Source organism: Tripterygium wilfordii, chromosome 18 (genome assembly GCF_013401445.1).
Source record: "Tripterygium wilfordii isolate XIE 37 chromosome 18, ASM1340144v1, whole genome shotgun sequence".
In the NCBI taxonomy this organism is placed as follows: Eukaryota; Viridiplantae; Streptophyta; class Magnoliopsida; order Celastrales; family Celastraceae; genus Tripterygium; species Tripterygium wilfordii.
This window is the reverse complement of record NC_052249.1, coordinates 7,776,105-7,787,831: the sequence shown is the minus strand read 5'-3', so window position 1 is coordinate 7,787,831 and position 11,727 is coordinate 7,776,105. Positions and strand designations below refer to the sequence as shown.

Below are 11,727 nucleotides of genomic sequence, written 5' to 3'. Positions count from 1 at the left end.
TTCCGAAGAGGAGTGTGGGATACCAAGTGTATTGTGATGCTTCCGGAGTGGGGTTGGGTTGCGTGTTGATGCAAAGAGATAGGGTAGTGGAGTATGGTTCTAGATTGTTGAAGATACATGAGAAAAACTATCCGGTTCATGATTTGGAGTTAGCAGCAATTGTATTTTCCTTGAAGCAATGGAGGTATTATCTTTATGGAGAGAAATTTGAGGTATTTTTGGATCACAAAAGTCTTAAGTATTTATTCACCCAAAGAGAGTTGAATTTGCGACAAAGGAGGTGGATAAAGTATTTAAAGGACTATGACTTTAGTTTACAGTATCACCCGGGTAAGGCAAATGTGGTGCGGATGCATTGAGTAGAAAACATAGAGTTGCTAGTTTGTTTATACATGATAACGTTTGGGTGATAGCCGATAGATTGACCAAATCAGCTCACTTCCTACCGGTGAACAAGATGGACACGTTAGAGTGATTGAGCACATTGTACGTGTAGGAGATAGTGCGACTCCACGGAGTGCCACTATCCATTGTGTCGGATCGAGACCCACGTTTCACGGGTAGATTTTAGGGCAGTTTGTAGGAGGCTTTAGGGATGCAGCTAGATTTCACTACGTCGTGTCACCCACAGAGTGATGGGCAGAGTGAGAGTACTATCCAGATTTTAGATGATATGTTACGTGTGTGTGTGGTAGATTTTGGTGATAATTGAGAGAAATTCATACGGTTGGTAGAGATTGTGTACAACAACTCATACCAGAGTAGTATTGGGATGGCACCATTTGAAGCACTTTATGGAAGGCCTTGTAGATCACCATTATGTTGGGCAAAGGTTGGAGAGAATGAGGTATCGGGACCTGAAATGGTGAAGGAGGCGAGAGACAAAATTGAGAAAATTAGAAAAAGATTTATCACGGCTCAAAGTAGGCAAAAGTCCTATGCCGATAGGAGGAGGAGGCCATTGGAGTTTACGGTTGGGGACAAGGTATTTTTGAAGGTTAGTCCATGACGTGGCATTCAAAGGTACAGTAAGCAAGGGAAGTTGGCATCGCGGTTTGTGGGTCCTTTTGAAATCCTTGAGCTAGTTCGACCGATAGCATACCATTTGGCGATTCCACCAAAATTGGCTAAAGTTCAAAATGTGTTCCATGTTTCTATGCTACGAAAATATGAGCCGGATCCATCACATGTTTTAGATTGGACCACATTGGAAGTGGAGAAAGATGGAAGCTACACTATTCAACCGATGAGGATTTTGGATCGAAAGGACAAGGTCACACGATCAAGTGCCATACCGTTCGTAAAAGTCTTGTGGATGCATCATGACATGGAAGAGGCGACTTAGGAGCTTGAGTCGAAGATGAAGGGGAAATATCCGCATTTATTCGCAAGTCTAGGTACTTTTTTTAAAATTTCAAGGATGAAATTTCTTTAAGGGGGAAAGGATGTAATACCCCGAACTTCTTTTTCTTTTAGAAATTAGGTAGGACGACGTGTGTTGAGTATATATATAAAACCGTTAGAAATAAATATCGAGTGAGTTGGAAGTATACAAGTGGTTTAAAAACTGGAAAATTAGATTATAGGTGTGAATGTCCAAACAGCTTTTAAAATCTGTCCGAATAGCCAGAGTAAAATGGTTCAGACCTGCAAAATAGGCATAGGTGTACGGACACGCAAAATAGGCATAGGTGTCCGGACAGCCCTCCAAGGTGTCCGTACACCTCTTTAAAAAAAATCAACGTGAATTGTTTTAAAAACACCCATTTCGTGATTTCTTTTAAAATGCCGGACCTAAACAAACCCTAAACCCCATTTTCTCTCAAATTTCCTCCCTCCCATTAATCTAAGATCATCAACCAAGGTAAGATTGTCCTCTTTCAAGTTGTTTCAAGTTGGATTCATGACTTCTCTCTCTAGATTACATATTTCTAAATTTCTCTCTTTGTTATAATCTTTCAAGGTTTGAACCCAAACTCAAAGCCATTAGTTCCTACATCATTTGAGTCCTAAAGGAAGCTTGAATCCCTTCCTTTTACTTGTCCCTACAACCTTGGTAATTTTCTTAAACCTAAAAGCTAGTATCTAGAGATTGGGTGATTTGGGATTCTAGGGTTTTATGGGTTTGTAGATTTGGGGGAAAACTTTTAAATTAGATGAAATTAGTGATTTAATAGGTTGATTTAGACTTGTTTATGGTTGTACTTTCTAGATTCTATTGTTGATTGGAGTAGCAAGCTTAAGTAGGTGAAGTTCAAGAACTTGGAAAGTTTTGGGTAAGAGAAGGTAATGGTTTCTTGATTTATTGGGTTAATTTGTGTTAGATATGTGAAATTGAAGTTGTTTGTATATTGATTATAGGATGGGCTTACCGGATAATAGGTTGATTGAGGCCGGAGAATTCAAGGTTGAGTATTGGTTTACATAGCTAATTTTTGGAGTGCGAGGTAGGGAAATTTCACCCCTTTGCTATTTTCTTGAATATGTCCTCCTATTAAGAACGCTATCTTTTCTCAATGTTCATTATGATTTCGTTCTCGCCTTAATTGCACCTAAGGGAGAGCAACCCCACTTTGTGATTTATTGGTTGTATGACTTGACCTACTTGCTCAATCTTCCATTGAGCATGAATTACTCTTGAACATGCATCATGTAGTAGTATACATATATAGGTTGTATGTATACCCTATTGCATAACCATGTTGGACATGCATTGTAGTTGCATGGTAGATGTCAGGTATGTACCCGTATATCTCCTAGTTGTGATTGATGTGAAATGTGGAATGTCATTGGGCCGTCCAGGGTTCCTATAAGTACGGGAATGCCGGTGGGCTGAGTCAGGATTCCATATGTGCTCGAAGCACCATGCAATGATGCCGTTGGCCGATATGTATAGGGATGCCGGTGGGCCAAGTTAGGATCGCGTATGGTGTAGTTATCTACTTGTGTTTGGTGTATATGATGTTAGCTATCATATTGTTGCATTTGTGGCTTTCTTTAATATTTCAACCTTATATTATTCACTTACTCTTTATTATTCTCTACCGGGCCTTACGCTCACCCTTTTCTTTCTCCTATTCCCTCCTCGCAGGTGAATCTAGTTCCGATACTAGGGTTGCGGATCAGGAGGAGGGTGCGTGACATGGATGGACCTCTGGAGAGTGATAGGACTAGATGGTTATAAAAATTTGATTATGTTATTACTATTTTGTCGTACCTATTTTCTTGGTTGAGACATATTGTGTGATATCTGATAGGTATGATAATACCTATTGTTTTTGGTAGAAATATCCCCCTCTTAAGCTTTCTTTTGATAAATAATGAGTGTATTTATGTGTTGATTTGTATTTTGATAGGTTGATTGCGGTTTGGATGAAAAGCGACGGAAAAAGGGCTGAATTGAAGAAAATGTCCACCGACCTTCGTGTGTTCAAATAGTCATAACTTTCTGTCACGTTATTGGAATCGAGCGCAACAAAAGGCATTGGAAACTAGACATCTCAAGCTTTCCGTAGAATCTAAAATCATGCAAATCTGAGGTCATATGGAGAAGTTATGGTCATTTTAATCATGTGCCTAGGGGTAACGCGCCTAGGCGTGCGCCTAGGCGTGGCTCGCCTAGGCGCACAATTTGTGCACGCCCAGGATCACTCCTACACACCTAGTCCAGAGAGTTGGACTTAAATTTGAAGTTGTGCACGCCTAGGATTGCGCCTAGGCGTGCGCCTAGGCGTGTGCCTAGGCGTGGTGCGCCTAGGCGTGAAAACAACGCGCCTAGGCGCAAAAAGCAATTTTCTGGGATGTTTTAAGTCGCGATTTGTCCGAGCTGCGGGAATTTTAGACCGAGAACTGAGTTTCTGGAGAGCGAAACCAGAGGGGGAAGGCGACTCTTGGAGCTAGGAGGAGAGATTCTTCAGCTCAACTTGGATCTACTCAACTAATTGGGTTTATTCATGATTTTCTCATCTCTCCTTTTGTGTTTTTTCTCTCATTATGTGTAACTAAATCTCTTGTGCCAAGGCTAGGTTGAAGCCTTGGGTTTGATGACTTTGTTTATGACTTGATTTACATATATATGAGTTGATTTGGGTATAAATCTTGTGTTTCTATGTTTGATTGCAATTTCTTCATGCTTGTGGTGTTTGGCCAACACCTAGGTTTTTTGGATGAAATTGTTTGGAGAATTTGCTTAGACAATAATATGTCAAGTAGATTATGCTTCTTGAAACACTTGATTATGAATGTGTCTCCCTTTAATTAGGTGACAATTTGTATGAATCCTAATCTCCATAGAACTTCATGAATTCCTATGCATGTTTAGACCAATAGGATGGCTAGAATGTATTTAGGAATATCCGACCTAGACCAATAAGATGGCTAGTAATCGATTTTAGGGAGATTCGGCTTAAGTGCGCTAAAACCGACTTAGGTACGGATTCGTTATGCCCGAATTAGCAAATATGTGTGCGAATTTGTGTCATTGCAAGTCATTTCCCAAGGGGGATTCCGAAGCCTTGGTGTTCATCTCATATTCGTTAAATCATCTCATTTGCATTAGTTGCATCCTTATTCTAAGAAAATACCAAAAACACTTTGCTCTTTGCTTGTTTTAGTTTAATTACCAAACCAAACAATCTTGAGTTGAACTTTACTTTTGTTTGCATTGTCCATACGTACATATAAATATACATTTGGATTAGATATAACACCGTCCCTGTGGATTCGACCCTTGCTTATCATTGTGCTGTAGTCGCCGACTAGTACACTTGCTAGTAAGGTTAATTTAGACCCAACAATATCCCTATTCGATGGTGAGATGGATGGTTTGGAGGGTGCTCCGTGTGATCGGGACTCCCAAACCGGGTTTGTGGACTTTGTGTCTTGACGATTTCTTATGTTTACAGGATTGCTACTTGCGTTGGTTGTTGATTATATATGTTATTGTGTGTGGAGAAATTATGTGTGATTGTTAGGTAGCCTGAGGCCCTACTTAGACTTGAAAATTGATTGATGATATGATTTGTTAGGTGGCCGAGACCCTGCTTAGACTTGAGAATTTAACTGTGATATGAATTGTTAGATGATCGGAGGCCCTGTCTAGGTTGTGAATATATTTGTGATATTGTTGCGCGTTTACTCCAAGTTGACATCTTCCGTATTATGGGGAGGTGCTCTCAAAATTTTCAGTGGTGTGATGATTAAATTAATTATGGTTTGATTTAGACGGTACCAAAAGTAACGCATTCTGGGTCGGGACGTTACAGTTTTGCTTATGTATTGCTCCGTCCTTGTCATAAATTGGGAGGTATGAGTTGTAAGTGTATCTAGACCTCCGGCTAGCTTTGAGAACATCTCATCAATATCCCTCTTCTTCTCTTGGGGCTGCACTAAATGATGAGGATTTTTCACATTTTAAGTATTGCTCCAAGAAAAGTTGGGGTGATTCCTAAATCCCGGATTGTAGAAGTTGGAATAAGGATCATTGCAGGCTTGATTGAAGTTGCCTCCCCCAATGGCATTCACTTGCTCACTAGAGTTAGAAGAAGAAGCAATAAGACACTCCCCAATAAGATGGCATCCACAACAATAATCACAAGAAATATAGGAAGGTGTGTTTTGCATAGCAGGCACTCCTTGAGCTTGATTTAGCGTCAATGCCTCAATCTTCTTTGCCATAATAGCCAAGGTAGATATAACTTCATCATCTCTAAAACTTCCCCCTTGCTTTGGATTCCCCCTCACCGAGGACCAAGAGTTAGTGGTTTTGGCCACTTTATCAAGTAATTCCTGAGCCTCTTGATTTTTGGTCCTAAAAGAACCTCCCACAGCCGCATCAATAGTCTTCTTAGTATGCATGCTCAACCCATTATAGAAAGCTTGGTACACCACCCATTCCGGAAGTCCATGATTTGGGTAATTTCGAATAATTCCTTTAAAGCGCTCCCAAGCCTCATAAAATGATTCAAGATCCTTTTGGGCAAAGGACATGATATCCGCTCTAATTTACACCACCTTGCCCGTAGGAAAGAATTTCGTCAAGAATTGTTCCGCCATCTCATCCCAAGTGGTGATAGAATTGGGAGGCAAGAACATCAACCATCCCTTAGCCTTGTCCCTCAATGAAAATGGGAATAACCTTAACAAGATAGCATCCTTAGAAGCTCTGTTAACCCCAAAAGTAATGCACACATGCAAGAAAGAGCGAAGATGGACATTTGGCTCTTCATTAGGAAGACCATAGAAATTCACCGAGTTAGAGATAATGTTGATGATAGCCGGCTTGATCTCAAAATTAGCAGCATTCATAGGAGGATAGCAGATGCTTGAAGGATTTGTATCCCAAGTAGGCCTAGCACAATCCTCAAGTGAGCGAGGATCAAATTGCCTAGGAGGGTTTTCAACTTCTTCACCACCATTTCTTCCATTAGCACCTCCATCATTACCATTTAAACCACCACCTAGCTCATCAACATTCCCCCTTCCTTGATTGTCTCCGACACCTTCCATTTGATTATTAATAAGCTCCCGTCTAACATTGAGAAGAGTCCTTTCAATCTCCAAATCAATAGCAATTAATTCCGGACTAAGAGAATGTCTTCCCAAGCTCATACAAGAGAAAGAATTTCTGTAGAAAAATAAAAATCAATTAACACAATTGAAAACCTAATTTGACACAAAAAACAATTGTCTCAATCCCCAACAACGGCGCCAAAAACTTGATATGGATTTAATTGCAAGCGCACAAATCGCACAAGTAATAAAGAGATGAGTAAATTATCATTTCTACTAGGGATGTGTTGGCAATAGAAATCAATGTCAAACAAGCAACAATTATGCAAATTGGGTAAAAAGGATGAGTAGTTGGTTTTGATTTTAACTAAACTAATTAAAAAGAAAAAAGACAAATCAAACACAAGTATGTAATCGAAAATGAAAAACACTAGGGTACTTAACTTCACCTCACCTATCAATTCAATTCCCTTGGTCCCTTAATCCCTAATTCATCTCTCAATAATGACAATCGATTTCTTAACCTATTCAATGTTCTATTCCAAGATACATCAAACGTATTTTCAATATAATCCCTGTTATTCTTAATAATCGGATTAATATATCAAAAACCCATTAAAAACTATAGAAATCATTTAGCGATTGCATAAGTCACAAACCTATATTCCTATGGTTCATGCACCCTATATCATCTATGGCTTGAGGCAAACCCTAGATATCTCCTTCCGGTCTCAATCTAGGCAACAAAGCATTTAGATGGTGATCAAGCATCCAAAAACATTAAGCACATCCATAGACAATCAATAAGAGAGAGAAATCAAGAAATAAGGAAACCAAGTTTATTGAATCTTCAAGGTTTGGTTATATTAAGACCCTAGAAAAGAAATCTAGCCACTCATAGGTCAAGATACATCATCAAGCAATGGAAATCAACCATAAAAACTAAGATAAAAGTGGAGAAAGAAAACCCCCTTGTGAACCCTCTTCTTCTCCAAGCTCCAATGGTGGCCTCCAAGGTAGAGAATGAAACCCAATTCCAAGAACACCCCCAAAACCCTATTTTATGTCTTTTTATACTTTCCCAAACTCTTATGTCGTTTCCAAAACAAGTTGGGGTCGTTTTGGCTCAAAAACACGTGAATTCAGAACTTTTTTCGCAAAACTGAGCGTGCTGTGAATAGTAACTCCGATTGATCGAAACATTGTTCCGATCGATCGAAAATGCAATCTGTCTCCACAAATTTAAGGTTGTTTTGGCAGGTCCAATCGATTGGGAATGGCTCCAATCGATTGAAAATCGCTTTTGGTACATCAATAAACTTTTTCGGCTTTTCAACGGGAACCATTTCACGGCCAACCGATGGAGCCGCAGTCCTCCCATCAGCATAAGCTGGAGCAGAGGCTCAGTAGGAGCAGTCTTAGGCTCACCTCCATTTGGAGCAGCCACACCTCCTATAGGAGCAGTCATCGACAAAGCACGCTAGGAGAGGCCACACCACCTGGGTTGTTCAAACCACCTGGTCAAGTCATCACCTCCGGTGTGGACGGTGGATCCCTCAGCATTTCTAATTGGTTCCATTGATTCTCTACACAATTCAAAGTGTAGAGTAAGTAACATAAATAGTTCAAAATTATACTCCTTGGCAATTTAACACCACAGAATCAACGATAATTCCGAGAATATGTTCACGGTTTTGACAGATTTTTAAGCACATAATTATTGGTTTAAAAAGGCACAAAAACACTTTGTCGGCTTTCTAAATTAGAGATTAAGAATTTAGCAACCATATCGTTCCCAGGAAAGAAGGGGCCTTCTGTCTAATACGACGCACAATTAATAACCATTTTCCTTGATAGAACTTTCTAGACATTACTACTTTATTATTAATCACTAAAAAAGATTACCAAAATTTTTAGTTGTAATTATTAAAGCAATGATAAAATTGATTAAAAATTTTCAGTTGTGTATCACATATATTTTCATGCACAGAGACATACACGGCTGTAAATTTTTAATTTTCAATTGACTTTTGATTGGCTCACTTAATTCACATGCACAGACTTATATGAAAATTTATTGATTCAACAGTTGATAATAATAGATAGATGCACATGCACATGGAAGTACTTTTTACTGGACAAAATTTGTAAACATATAATGATAGACAAATAGTATTCATGTTGACCAGATGCAAAGTTTACTCAATATGCACGTACAGGTAATGAGTTATTCCAGATTTAACATAAATTCAAAAATCTCTTTAAGATTGTTGGCATATAAGCATGCATATGATTAACTCTACAACAACAGTAACATATTGCATGCATAAATAGTAACATATATTGATCAACACAGCATGATTTACGAGTACAATAACAACTACTTTAATTAAAAATACCAAAAACCGATGCTGGAACAGAAGTTGTAAGTAGTGAGGTACGCTTAAGTCAGCGAATCTCCTTAAAGAGAATTTGCTCCGGCCAATTGGTGCTTCTGCTTTCCGAACAATCTCTTCCAAAGCTACAATGCTCCACACCACGAGTAAGTAGCACAACAATACCAGTGGACTCAATCGAACCAACAAGAATAGCACTCTCAAAGAAGACAAACAGCAGGAGAAAGAAGAAGAATTTTGTTCTTGTGTATGTTGAACTTGGTGCCAAGCTCTCCTTATATAGGAGAGCCCAACAACCAACACCCTAGAGAAATCAGTAATCCACACTGATTTTTAGGCCTAACTGACCAACAACTGGGCGAGATTCGTGGCCTAATTCTTCTCAATGTCTCAACCGACGCATGACCAGGTAGTGGGTTGCTCAGATATTGCGGGCCTGACTCTTAACCAAGTCATCTGTCCATATTGTATTTCTCCAATGTGGGATTCCCATATACACACTTATTGCACTTTGTTCTTCATGATTAACATGGCTATTTTGGAGTCAATTTACATTCAACCGAAAAATGGTTTTGGACCATATTAAACTCCAAACTCTTCTCTTCATATTGAAGATTAAGATCCATCAATTATTATTCAATGACTCTCATTAATTAGTCATTAAATTTAGGTCAAACTATGGTTGACCACCATTTTTCCAACTATTTATACAGGAATACAAGTTGTAACAACTATACCTTAACAGATGTAACAAACTATATCGTAACAAATTACATCTTAACAATATCTTTGAAACAAATAGCTAGGATGAACTGCTGTTATCCGGTTGATCTTTTATCTTATCTTTGAGAGTGTGATCCTTAATCTTATCTCTAATATGACCCCACAAGATGGAGTGTCTATCAAACTATCCTAGCTTAGAGCGTAGAAGTAGGAACTGTATTTTGGATAGTGGTTCTGTGAGGAGGTCTGCAATTTGAGCTTCAATAGAGAAATGTTATACTTACAGATCACCACCTTGCACCATATCACATACGAAATGATAGTCCAATGCAATGTGTTTCATGAATGAATGGAACACTTGATTTGAACAAATAGAAGTGGCATTGATGCTGTCACAAAGTAGATGTGGAACTTTAAAAGACTTGATGGATAATTCTGGGAGTAAGTGTCGAATCCATGAGATTTCAATTGTAGTGGATGCAAATGATTGATATTCTACCTATGTAGACGATTGTGCTACTGTCTACTATTTCTTATAGCACCATGATATGGGATTTGATCCTAGGAAGATAAGCAAATACCGAAGGTAGGTGCTCTTATCTCTAACCAAATCTACATCTGAATAGGCTATCAAGTTGAGAGAAGCAGTCTTGCATAGAAAGAGACCATGAGAAATGGTGTTTTTCAAGGGTATCATAAGATCTTCTTAGCAGCAGACCAATGGGTATATGTTAGTGCTTGAAGAAATTGGGCAAGCTTATTGACGGAATAGGCAATGTCTGATCAAGTGAAAGATAAATACTAGAGAACACCGATGAGACTTCCGTCCTGTGTAGCACCTATTGAGGGTGAATCATCCTGTAGAGACAAACTTGTAGTGGAACTCGTGGGTGTTGAATGCCTTTTCACACATGACATATGAAATTGATTTAGAATCTCTCGAATATATTGCTGTTGAGTTAGAAATAAACTATGATGTAGGACATGCTTCAATTCCAAGGAAAGAATGAAGAAGATTGAGATCCTTATAATTATAATAAATATATGCATGGAACCAAAAGTGAGAATAAACAATGATGCATCAAACCGAGATGGATGAAAACCAAGAAAGAGTATAAAGGTCTTGAGCTCCTAAAACCAAGCTCGTGGAGCCTGCTTTAGACCATAAAGGGACTTGCTTACTTTGCAAACATAGTCAGGTTTGGATTGATATCGAAACTCAGGATGTTGGTCTATATATACTTCTTCAATTAAATGACAATGCAAAAAACATTGTTGACATCAAGTTGCCTTATAGATCAATGATTTGTGAGAGCAATTGATAGTACAACTTGGACATTAGTGGATTTGATAATTGGACTAAACGTCTCATGATAATGCACACCAGAACACTGATGAAATTGCTTAGCAACCAGGCATTCTTTAAAGCGAGAAAGTCTTCCATCAAAGTGCCTTTTGATTATGAACACCCATTTACATGCAACAATATTGTAGTGGAGTTGATTGGGTATGAATTCTCAAGTGTTGTTCCACAAAATAGCTTGTAAATCATCTCACATGGTGGCCTTCCATTGAGGTTCTTTAAGAGCTTGAGTTGCACAAGCTGGTTCAATAAGAGGTGGAAGTGGATGTTTGGTTATTGTGGTGGCATATTTTGGATTAGGCTTGAAAATGACATTTTTTTAATCTAGTTAGCATCTGGTGTGTATTGGCAGGAGGGGAAGAAGAGGTTACCTGAGTTGAAACTGAGGAAGAATCCTCTATTGATGAACTAGTCTCATTTGTAGAATCACTCAATATTGCATTAGTAGAGATTGAGAGAGTAGGAGGAGCCGAGGAGCATCAAGTGACTGGGATGTTTTGAATCAAAGATGAGGAACAAAGGGTGAGGGAGAGGGAGAATAAGTAGAAAAGTGGCAACACATGAACAAATGAGAGATGAAAGAGCTGCCCATGTGGACGTTGTGTTAGAGTTGAAGTGAGTTATAGAGTCAAAGGCCAGAAGGGATGTAAAATTTGATTCAACAAAGTCAATATGACGTGAGATAAACATGCGACGGGGTCAGGGTTCAAAACATAGATAAGCATTATGAACATT

At 38.8% G+C, this 11,727-nt stretch overlaps 1 non-coding gene across 1 annotated transcript; it reads left to right on the top strand.

The window, feature by feature from the left end:
• Positions 1-5,899: 5,899 nt before the first annotated feature.
• Positions 5,900-6,005, top strand: LOC119984908. Its single transcript, XR_005465006.1, has one exon. It is a non-coding gene; the product is annotated as a small nucleolar RNA R71 (small nucleolar RNA).
• Positions 6,006-11,727: the final 5,722 nt, after the last annotated feature.